A 13254-nucleotide genomic window follows, 5' to 3' on the forward strand; every position below is an offset into this window, starting at 1 on the left:
CCTTAATCCACAGTTACAGGAAGCAGCTCGTTAACAGGTTGGAACCTTAATCCACAGTTACAGGAAGCAGCTCATTAACATGTTGGAACATTAATCCCCAGTTACAGGAAGCAGTTCATTACTAGGTTGGAACCTTAATCCACAGTTACAGGAAGCAGCTCATTAACAGGTTGGAACCTTAATCCACAGTTACAGGAAGCAGCTAATTAACAGGTTGGAACCTTAATCCACAGTTACAGGAAGCAGCTCATTACTAGGTTGGAACTTTAATCCACAGTTACAGGAAGCAGCTCGTTAACAGGTTGGAACTTTAATCCACAGTTACAGGAAGCAGCTCGTTAACAGGTTGGAACCTTAATCCACAGTTACATGAAGCAGCTCATTAACATGTTGGAACCTTAATCCACAGTTACAGGAAGCAGCTAATTAACAGGTTGAGACCTTAATCCACAGTTACAGGAAGCAGCTCATTACTAGGTTGGAACTTTAATCCACAGTTACAGGAAGCAGCTCATTAACAGGTTGGAACCTTAATCCACAGTTACAGGAAGCAGCTCGTTAACAGGTTGGAACCTTAATCCACAGTTACAGGAAGCAGCTCATTAACATGTTGGAACATTAATCCCCAGTTACAGAAAGCAGTTCATTACTAGGTTGGAACCTTAATCCACAGTTACAGGAAGCAGCTCATTAACAGGTTGGAACCTTAATCCACAGTTACAGGAAGCAGCTAATTAACAGGTTGGAACCTTAATCCACAGTTACAGGAAGCAGCTCATTAACAGGTTGGAACCTTAATCCACAGTTACAGGAAGCAGCTCATTAACAGGTTGGAACCTTAATCCACAGTTACAGGAAGCAGCTAATTAACAGGTTGGAACCTTAATCCACAGTTACAAGAAGCAGCTCATTAACAGGTTGGAACCTTAATCCACAGTTACAGGAAGCAGCTCATTAACAGGTTGGAACCTTAATCCACAGTTACAGGAAGCAGCTAATTAACAGGTTGGAACCTTAATCCACAGTTACAGGAAGCAGCTCATTACTAGGTTGGAACTTTAATCCACAGTTACAGGAAGCAGCTCGTTAACAGGTTGGAACTTTAATCCACAGTTACAGGAAGCAGCTCGTTAACAGGTTGGAACCTTAATCCACAGTTACAGGAAGCAGCTAATTAACAGGTTGGAACCTTAATCCACAGTTACAGGAAGCAGCTCATTACTAGTTTGGAACTTTAATCCACAGTTACAGGAAGCAGCTCGTTAACAGGTTGGAACTTTAATCCACAGTTACAGGAAGCAGCTCGTTAACAGGTTGGAACCTTAATCCACAGTTACAGGAAGCAGCACATTAACATGTTGGAACCTTAATCCACAGTTACAGGAAGCAGCTTGTTAACAGGTTGGAACCTTAATCCACAGTTACAGGAAGCAGCTCATTAACAGGTTGGAACCTTAATCCACAGTTACAGGAAGCAGCTCATTAACAGGTTGGAACTTTAATCCACAGTTACAGGAAGCAGCTCATTACTAGTTTGGAACTTTAATCCACAGTTACAGGAAGCAGCTCGTTAACAGGTTGGAACTTTAATCCACAGTTACAGGAAGCAGCTCGTTAACAGGTTGGAACCTTAATCCACAGTTACAGGAAGCAGCACATTAACATGTTGGAACCTTAATCCACAGTTACAGGAAGCAGCTTGTTAACAGGTTGGAACCTTAATCCACAGTTACAGGAAGCAGCTCATTAACATGTTGGAACATTAATCCCCAGTTACAGGAAGCAGTTCATTACTAGGTTGGAACCTTAATCCACAGTTACAGGAAGCAGCTCATTACTAGGTTGGAACTTTAATCCACAGTTACAGGAAGCAGCTCGTTAACAGGTTGGAACTTTAATCCACAGTTACAGGAAGCAGCTCGTTAACAGGTTGGAACCTTAATCCACAGTTACAGGAAGCAGCACATTAACATGTTGGAACCTTAATCCACAGTTACAGGAAGCAGCTTGTTAACAGGTTGGAACCTTAATCCACAGTTACAGGAAGCAGCTCATTACTAGGCTGGAACTTTAATACATGGTGCTATCTGCCAGACATGGGCAGAGTACAAAAATTCAGATATACAGTTAGTTTTAATGCCCAGCACTATTTATCTTCATGACTTGCTTACTTTTCTAGAGAAGTCCATTTTCATTTTCAAGTTTACAATATTTCGGTCTACTCACCATACAGCTCATTACTGTAATTAGTATCTCTGCATCATGCTAATACTTATATTAATAAAAAGATAATGGCTCCAGTCAGAAAATAACCTGTGCCAACATTTGGATTTTATACAAGTGGCAGAAAAATAAGAGGCATCTGGGGTGATCTTTTTTCAGATATTAGAAAGGCGTTTGACACTGTAAATTGACTCTCACTCAGAAGGATAGATGCTAGGAAACTGGATATTGTGGTCCATGAAGAAAGACAAAAGTAGCATTGATCATTGAAATCATCACACCCACTGACTACAGTGTCTTGCATACAGAGAGACACAAAGTCATAAAATATCAGGATCTGCAGGCAGAAATGAGAGCAATGTGGAAAAAGATACCCAGAGAGTTCCAACCGTAGTAGGAGCAATGGGTCTTATAAAAAATAATCTACAGTCGTATTTAGATATGCTATCAATACATGTAACTCCATAGGAATTGCAGAAGAAGTCATTACTGGGCACACTGCGGGTGCTGCGAAGAGCACTTCTGGCTGACATCAAAGACTGAAACAGTACTAATTTCATTAACTTTAATCAGACTTTGACTTAGGAATGGGGTCCATTCCCATCACAGTACTAGCAACCCAAAAGACTTGGAGAAACTAAAAAAAAAACAACCACCCTTACTAATCTGTGATTATATTCATAGGAGGCTGAGGTCACCTGACTGTAGGCTGGTCACACTGCAGCCACATTACTCTTAGGAGGCCGAGGTCACCTAACTGTAGGCTTGCCAGTATTAAAGGGAAAGAAAGTGAGAAATATTTAGGGTTAAGAAGATTTCCTACATGGGTGGATGTTGTTGCAATAGACTGGGGAGAGTTGGAAGATAAGTTGAGAAGTATGTTGGACAGGAAGATAAGTTGAGAATGGACAGATGGACTAAAAGGGCTGGACAATTTCCATAATGACTGACATAATTAACATGCTGGTTCTACTGCAGTTTATATATCACTAGGACAATCTGTTACTTCAGTTAAAAGGAAGATTAAGTGAATTCTGGAATTATGAGGGAGAGTTGTACAGAGTGGGAAAGGGAGGCATTTTGACAAGAATAGGTTAAGAGCTCATAGAAGAAGAGGAAGGAGGTGATGCCCAGATATTTCTTGATAAGTTTCAGCACTTTCGTTAAGCCAACCACATTGAGTTTCTTGAGAAGCCATTCTGAGACAAATGAGATAGGAGAAGATGCAGAGTGGGAATTAGCTTGAAGAATTCCTAATAAGGTAATGCCAATGATTCCTGTACAGGCCCCCTCCTAAACTTGTCTCATTTTACCTTATCCACATGCCATGTCCCTGAAGTGTGGAGCATGGCTGATGTGATGCCCCTCACAAGGTGGGGACTATGATGACCTCCAGGAACTATACAGCTATCAGCCTAACGACCTATTTACAAAGCCATAGACCACATCATCTCCAACTTCATAAATATTATATCCAAATTCTTACACAGCTAGTCTCTGTACAGTTTGGTTTTGTGAAGTGATGGGTCATGTCTACTTAACTTAGTTAACATCTTTGAAAGGGTCACAGAAGAAGTGGAAAGTGGACATTCAGTCCATATTACATATTTGGATCTGGTAAAGTTAGTGGACACCATCCCCATGTTATTATTGCAGATGTGCGGATGGGAAGGCAAATTACTAACTGGTGAAAGACAGCACCTGTATAGATAGGATGGGGGTGGCACTTTTGGTGCCAAGAAGGTAATTACTGTTGTACCTTAGGGCTCAGTGCCGGGACTCCTCCTTTTGGGGTTTACATTTCCTACCCCCAAGCTGTAAACCCGGACTTATGACTACATTTTCCAATATAGCAAGCGGGGTGTCACTGTTCAGGTGCACTAGGATGCAGTATCACTACAGCAGAAAGTAGTTCTTACAGTCAAATGGTTTACAGTAAATGGGCTGAGATTAAATGAAGAAATGAACAAGTATTGTCACAGCTGGTAAAAGACACTTGTCTACAGTTGACAGTATGGCCAACAGCTGACTCCAGACTGACACAGTTGTCTCGGCACCTGGGCTAACAATTCCCTCTGCTTTGACCACCATGTTTACATCAAAAGTAAGAAAAGTCATTCTAGCTGGCCTAGCTGATATCTAAGAGTATAGCATTTAGATCTAAGTGGGTTATCATTCCTTATACTCAGCTTTAGTTAGACCAAGCATAGAGTATAATGCACCCTTTGGCATTTACGTATCCAGGCACACATCACAAACTTAAAATGGCCTCAGAGATTTTCTCTAAGTAAAATAATTACAGGTCTGAAGAGTTTTACCTATCAGGACAGTTTATAAGCCATGTCCTTGTAGTCTGTGTTTCATAGCCTCACGCACAGTGATCAATGTCTTGCGTTCTGTGCCATAAAGAGCCTAACCCTGCTCAGTCTTTTGCACCACAGCAATACAAGCGACTCTTCAAACATGTAAACTAAAGATTTAAATCAATTTCAATCAATTGACATTAGCCCTCAAACTATATTACCACCCAACTAAAACTCTGGCTCTCTAAAACCTAATTATCCCCTATTCTACAAGAACATTAAAATCTAGCAACCAAAACCACTTAAATATCACCAGACATAACAACGATTCAGGGAAATCTCTCTATAGCTATTATATCTCCAAAGCCTGGAATACACTACCTAGCCACCTGACTTCCATTAGCTCTACCCCACAATTTAAAAAGCTCCTCAAACCCCCTACACTGATGCCTGGCTATGCTCCTGTGACAGGATAAAATACCTACTGTACAACCTATCTTTACTCTTTACCAATACGCATTACTAATCCTCATCTACGTAATAGTACCCTGTGACTTAACTGGAATCTTACTTTATACAACTTGTCTGTTTCTCTGTTTCATCCAGTCCACTAACCATCATTCCATATTAGCTGCAACTTTTTCCACACCACCTTCAAATGTAAAGTATTGTACATATATTTAAAGTATTGCACATATCATATGTAAAGTATTGTGCATATCCTATTTATACCACCATGTCGAGTTGCAAGGCTCATACATCCAAAGACCTGCAAAATGGGTTAATACACTAAATCTGTTAATAGCAAAACTAGAATATGTATGTGAATCTCATTAATATTCATTGATTTCATTAGCTGTTTTCAATAGCATTATTGTAAAATACACTTATTATGTTATAATACTCTACAAGAAACTACCTATAAATTGTTATATTTCTCATCCTGTTGCTATGTGACATCTTAGGAATTTTATTTTACTTATTTTATTGTTTTACAACATAATGTCCTTAATCTATGTCATGTTTATATCTGATTTCTCTCTGATTGAATGTATTATATCATATCTAATTTAATTTTTATGTTATGATTTTTATGATTTTATGTATTATGTTTGGAGCTTTTCTCCCAGGGCCTCCACTGAAAATGGACCTCTGTCCAATCTGTCCTTCCCGGTAAACAAATGTAAAATAAGTAAAATAAATAAATAAATCTCTACCAACATATAAATAAAACACACTGCAGGGAGAGATATATTACTGAATGTTTACCTCATCTAAGAAACAAACTACCTTTACATATAAAACAGAATGGCACACTGACACCCTACAATATAAACCCAGACTATTGGATGGGCATCCACAAATTCCATCCTGACTTGACCAGTTTTGCCCTCTAAGAAACAGGAGTAACATCATGAGGTCAACACTGGTAGAAGGAAATAGTCTATAGACCTAACTGTGTTTCTTTTGGAACTGTTGTACTTAACAGTTTCTGTAATAAAAGTTTTATTTCCAATGCAATGCAGCAGTGAGCCACTGTCTATAGCAGGCAAAGTAGTCAGGAATTAAACAGGGATCATCCCTGCTAGCCGGGACTGGGGAACCACAGTTGTGAAAATTTGCTGCTGTTCCTGACAGGCAGACATTCTTGAATGGAGATCTAGCTTTTTTTTTTAATTTTCTTTCATGTTTTCCACTCAGCTTAACAGTGCTGGCAGCCATTTTCTTGTGTCTTTCAAAGACTTCGAACTGCATACCTCGCAACCTTTCAGTGCAAGAAATCTGGACAAAGCTAGAAATATTAAGGTGACAAAGGCTGGAAAATAGGGACAGATTCTAAATGTCACTCATATAAACTTAGAAAGCTGCTAGAATGACACATTTTGCATTGTTATATATTTTCTGAAGGATATGAAGTCTGAAACTGAAATGACTGTCATTATTTACTACTATTTAGAGACTTCAGTCCTCAGTGATTTGCAAGAAAACCACATTTTTTATGAGGAACAGACCAAAAATAAAAGGCAAAAATCCGGATGTTCTCTGAAAATCTGGACAATTAAGAGGTATGCTAAGCTTCCAGGAGAGAGAGCTAAAGCACATGTGCTGAGGGAGGATTTGCAGGTGGTTTTCAAGCATGAACTCCACAGAATATTCAGAGAAGTTCACTAACTTTCTGCACTTAGTATTGTTTTGGTGTTTTAGTGCTTTTTTGCTTATTTAATCAAATTGTATAACATTTTTCAGTTTGTTCAGCTAAAATTGTTGACTTTTATGTGTTAAACAGTTGCCTAGCTGTTTAAGTACCTGATTGCACCCCATTCTAGTTTATGTAAGTAGTGTTTGTCTCTGCATTTTTGCACTTTTGCAACTTCTTTTTGCATTAAACTGCATGCTAGTTAAAATAGCTGAAACTGTGTGTTTCTTTGTCTCCTGGTTGTTTGTGTTGCTACTAGAACCTCCATTTTACTATACTGGGTGCTGTGCTTTGTAAATTCATTAGATAACAACTCCGTCTAGCTAATACAAGAGCTTTTTCCTGTGACATTTCACTGTGTTTTTTCTACTTGGTTTTCTAGTCTGTGTGTATTGTAGCGGAATAATTTGCTGTTGTTTCTGAGGGGTAGACATTATTCACTGTAGATCTAGTTACTTATTGGTTCTTTCACTTTTTCCACTCAGATTAACAGAAATTGGTGGTTTTCTGCTTAGCACTGAGCAACACTGGAGTCAACTGATACAGGCAGTTTCACTTTCAAACTCTCTCTCTCTCTCTGTCTTACAACCATAGTTATACACTCCTCCCAGTTACAACTGGATAAACTACAGAATTAAGCAGTGGTACATTGTTACATGTCAAATGTGATCTCATAGTCAGTCTCGACTATTTTATCTCTACCTACCTGGTGTGCTGTTCAAACCAAATTCTCTCTCCACATATATCAGTATACCCCAAATTAATACCTTACATTTGAGCCAAAACTCTGTCTCTCAATAGTTGCATGATGGGACTCTGCTCTTGCCCTAAAAGAAGTGTAGAGGCTTATATTGTTCTTTCAGACAGATATCACTCCAGTAAATCAACTCCAAACTTCTTAGGTACTATACTGTCCCCCTCCCATAGACACATTAGTAAATATCTGGAATGGAACCATAGAGCTGCATTTTCCAACTGTCTCTGTAGCCAGCTTGATTGAAATGGGCATTCTGAGACAACGTAGCAATCGTCTCTTCTTTACTGGCAACCAGATACTACTTAAGCAAACTGATACAGTGTGTGAGTGATGTAATTATTTAATGTTATTGGCAGCAAAGTTCTCACACAAAGCCACTACAAAACAACATGTAAGTTGTTAATACCACACAACATAGACTAATCACACATAGCTCAAACCAAACTCATAGGCCTACATAGACTGAGGCTCTGAAAAGTAATGTACCGGAACATCAAAGGCCTCCTAAATGTGACCGAAGGAACAAGCATGTAAAAAAACCATCAAACAGCAAAATCGAACACCAACCACAGAAACTGGAAAGGCTGCAACAAATTTTATTCTTCCGGTACCTCGGCTGAAAGCCTTCAAAGGAATAATCACAAAAACAGTTGCTGCACCTTATATACTATGCATCACACCAATCAATTAATTAATCAATTACAAAAAGTTAATAGATCCAGAAAATTAAAGAAACCCTACATATATAAATGCATATATAAATAAATATACAAATACATACAGGAAAAGTTGCCTAGAGGAACATCAGAAAGCAGTCACACTATGAATATAAAACATTGCAATAATAACTTGATTAAATGGTAAGATTCACTTCTAGATTCAAACCCCTTGGTTTCAAAGTACCAAATTTCAATATGAATCTACTTTCCAGATTCAACAAATTTTGCAAATAATTCCCAACATTACATAATTTAGGTTTGGCTAAAGCACAAAAGAATAAAGAATCCATCATACCATTATGAACTGTATTAAAGTGTTCAGAAATCGGACTATCCATCCTAACATTACGAACATCTCCCATGTGTTCCAAAATACGTATCTTTAATTGGCGTTTAGTTTGACCTATATAGTATTTGGGTGGAACACATCCACAACCGACAATATACACTACCCCACATGATTTACAATTAAAATTGTTATAGGCAGTATATTTTACCCCATTGATAATGCTTCCTGATAAGTTTTTAACTTTAGAGCAAATTTTGCACTTGCCACTCCTGAACATGCCATGTGGCAAGGTAACACTAACAGAACTAGCAAAGTCACAAAAATTAAGCTTTGATTTCAAAATTTCCTTAAGGTTAGCATATCTTCCATAGGAAAAAGAAACATGATTGGGAAACAAATGACCTATCTCCTCATTTTTATGAACAATTGGCCATAAAAAGTCTACAATATCTTTTAGGACTACAGAAAAGAAAGAAAATTTTGTAACAAAAAATATATTAACACTATTATCACATAAAACTTCATTATGTCTTGTACTTTTATTAAAGATTTTTACTACCTTGTTCTCTTTCCTATTTAAATTTAATAGTCTGTCACAACTTTTCTTAATGAGACTTTCAGGATAACCTCTAGTGATTAATCTATGTTTAACATTCTCAAATTCCAAATTCAAAAAAGTATTTTCAGAACTGTGTTCCTGGATACGTTTGAACTCCCCAAATGGAAGTGCCTCTATTAAATGTGCAGGATGTGCACTACTAGCATGTAAAAAATTATTTGAGGCTATATCCTTCCTGAAAGGTCTGAACTGCACTAACTCTTTCTGATCTACATACAATAAAATGTCCAAAAACTGGATTTTTTGAGTGTTGACAGTATGCGTAAATTCCAGACCAAATTTATTTTGATGGAGACTGACCACAAACTTGTCAAAATCCGATGTTTTTCCCTTACAGATAAAAATCAAATCATCAATATATCTGTAATAAGAGACAACCTTTCTCTGAAAAAATTCGAATGTATATAAAAAGCTAATCTCAAAATATGACATGAACAAGATGGCATAAGTAGGGGCAAAATTAGCCGCCATAGCAGTCCCCTCCTTCTGAAGGAATATTCTTTGCTCAAACAGAAAATAATTGTGAGTAATTGCAAACTCCAAAAGTAAAATGATAAATGAAGTACGTGGACCTTCTCCCAAAATTTTACTAATGGCCTCCAAGCCAAATTTTGTCCTAATGCTAGTGTAAAGAGCCTTCACGTCTACAGTAGCCCAATAGAAAGTGTTATCCCATTTAAAGTTTTTAATCAAGTCACAATACTGATTAGTATTACTAATGTGAGAAGTTACATTCTTCAATTCTTTCTTAAGAATGCTATCTAAGAATATACCTACATGTTCCGAAAAACCTCCACAACATGACACAGCCGAGGTACCGGAAGAATAAAATTTGTTGCAGCCTTTCCAGTTTCTGTGGTTGGTTTTCGAAGAAACAAGCACCCTTAGCAACCTACACAAACCCACAAACACACAACACAGAAATGCCCACCTTGAAACCTACATTTAAGAGTCACACTGATTCAGTTCAAAAGCCCATAAAGCAAACCTCCACACAGTCCAACATCCTATTCATACGTGATTCCATAGCAAGGCACACCAATACACCACTCACCAGGCTGTGCAAGGCCGAGGGTCGAGGGTAAAGCTTCAGCTACTTATCAGACGACAGGATACACCATATCACACTCGGTCTCAGGTCTCTGCACCACAGGTATGCACATGTCACTGTCACCGTGCACATGAGTGTAAATGACTTCAGACATACCTCCCTGGACCTTATGAAGAGGGCCATAATGGAGCTCTTGTAATATGCTTCAAAGGCAGGTATGAATCTAGCTTTGGGCCACATTCTACCATCACCTATATTGATGCCACAATATCAATAAAAGATTACTGACTTCAGTTGGTTTAGCTTCTGGCATCCTTCAAAGAGGGTATAATATATACTATGTCTGCCTGGGAGGAGATGGTAAACAGTCCTGTTCTACCAGGGATGGTCTGCACTTATCCCCCACAACCACCAAGGCTTTTGCATATTGACTTAATCCTTGTGTACCCCCTTAATGCCTTTTTAGGCAACAACAGTTCTAAAATTTCCTTCATAACAAAACAGAATCCCGATAACTTAAAGGCATTGCTGCTCAATGCGTGGAGCCTTAACAAAAAACTCCACTCACTACAGCCACTCCTTACCCTGAAAAACATCTATATATGCATTGTCATGGGGGCCTAGTTCAAGACCAGTGAGAACATTCCATCAGAGTAAGGTTTCAATGCCTACCACACATTAAGGTCCACCACATTAGATTAAGGTGCTAAAAGCAGCAGTGTCTTCATATTCTTGAAAAAGATTTCACCCTCTGACTCATTAATCAAGATAATGACCTTGAACTCCTCCACATCCAACTTACTATTAACAAAACCCCGTATCATATAGCAAACTACAGAACCATTTCTATGTCCCCATCATCCCATACTCCAACCTAACTAGTATCTAGTTCCTATGCATTAAGCCAAACACCATTCTCCTAGGAAACTTCAGCTACCCTCCATTCATTGGGACACTTTTAAATCTCAAATATGTATATCCAGAAATTTCTGGACTTCATCAATACCCAACTCTCCAAACTACTTAGTCCACTCCACAACCAAAGGTGATACACTCCTAGACATGATCCTTACCAATATGAATCAGCTTTGCTCACCCCCAATTTCCACTTCCTCCCTGTTCAAACTGGACTACACATCTGTCACATTTACTATAAGACTGAATCAGAAAGCATCTTCGAGTACCTCAGTATTCAGATATTATGCCAAGGATATTTTAAAACTGAGTGATGATCTGATTGAATTCAAAATTCCCCCTCAAACCTGATGATTTCATTGGGTATTCAGAAACCTTTGCTACAAAATTCTGTGCACAAGTAAATATCTGCATAGATAACGTGTCCCCACCAAAGTGCAAACACAAAATTGAAAAATAAACTCATATGGTAGAACCACAATATAAGCAGGCTGTATGAAAATAAAAAAAAAAAAACACTGCATGAAAAAAATAAGCTTAACTCTTGAGATGCTAAAAATACTCTTAGTAAACTAAACTGGGAACTCCAGATCCTGATCAAATCAACCAAGGCAAGACATGAGGTAAAAATGGCCACCCAGGTGAAGGATAACCAAACTTCAGAAGCAGTGCCCGGCACGTGACTAATACCAAATGGCATCACATACTCAGACCCAGGGAACATGGCCAATTTACTAGTGGACAAATTTAGCTCTAATTTCACCCGCCCTCCCCATATTCCCAGATCACATACCTGCATCTGCACCCCCAACCCCTTCCTCCAATTACAGTTTCCAAAAACAAGTCCTTAAGGCACTATCCAAGCTCAAGAACTCTAATTATATGGTCTGGATAGAATCATACTGGGCTACCTACTAGTTAGCCATAAACAGGACTTGTCACACCCCCCTACAGAGGCTATTCATTATGACTCCCCAAACAAGCTTCATGCCATTTAATCCTCTTGCACAATGGTGAGCTATCAATGTTTCCAGGTAGTTATACACCCATTATCTGTAAGGCTATGGAAAGGATTGTTATGAAATTAATAAGTAATGGCATAAGCAACATACAAACTTTTGATTCAAGCCAGTTTGGGTTCTCCAGGGCTACATCGTACCTACTTAATGAGTTTAGCTTCTTTGAGAATCTTACAGAAGCAATAAATGAGGGTGCATCAGAGGACACTGCATGCCTAGACTTGTCAAGGCATTGGACACCACCCTACACTTGAGTATTGTGGGTAAACATCACAATTAAATATAAACCCCTATGACACTTGTTGGATATCAAATTGTCTCACAAAAAGAACCTAGGAAGTTAGAATGAGTGCCTCTACCTCCCCCAAAAAACTGTCCTTAGTGGTGTACCCCAGAGTTCAGTCCTCAGGCCACTCCTCTTTGGCATTTCTTTCTTGGAGGTCAAAAAGGCTTATGGCTGACACTGAGTGCAGATGACTGTAAAGGTGGTGCCATCATACACATTGTGATGCCCCTGCACTTGCCCAATAATCAAGGAGCCTCAATCCTCACCACTGGCAACAGTGAGGGATATGCACAATTGAAGGATTACAAGTACACACACAGTGAAGTACAATTTCCCTTAAGAGCACACAGAGACCACAGTCAGTCTGGGGCTGGTTTCTCCCTCTCTCTAAATATCCCCAATAAGACTCCCCACGGGTACAGCTATAGGGTCAAGGTCTCAGCCGAGTGGCCAAGCTAAGGCCTCCAGCACCCTCTCTGTCCAACCAGTGCTTCGTTTCCCTGCCTAAGTAGCTCACACACACACACACACACACACACACACACACACACACACACACACACACACACACACACACACACACACACACTTTCAGATTTGATTGATATGCAAACACACACACACATACACACACACACCTGGGAAAGGCTGGCACTGGTTTCCTAGCTATGCCCCCTTCTGTCTAGACTATAAGGTAGTACCAGCTGCCACAAGCCACCCTTACTTATCAGCTACTATAAGGCCCTTACAAAGGGCGACCAATCCTACTGTATAATGTTACTATTAATCGAAACCTGGCTAAGTACAGCCCTCCACCCCATGGTTTGAAGCATCCACCTGCACAACAAATTATTTGCTGTAATCTAGACTGGCTAA

The 13254-nt window shown here is 39.1% G+C and overlaps 1 protein-coding gene across 1 annotated transcript in view; it reads left to right on the forward strand.

Annotated features, from left to right (window-relative positions):
• The window catches only part of ENO2 (enolase 2), a 477844-nt gene that overhangs the window by 267494 nt on the left and 197096 nt on the right, over window positions 1–13254 (forward strand). The window lies entirely within an intron of this gene.

The sequence above is a fragment of the Protopterus annectens genome, chromosome 8.part0, assembly GCF_019279795.1.
Source record: "Protopterus annectens isolate FY-2018-M chromosome 8.part0, PAN1.0, whole genome shotgun sequence".
Lineage (NCBI taxonomy): Eukaryota > Metazoa > Chordata > Ceratodontiformes > Protopteridae > Protopterus > Protopterus annectens.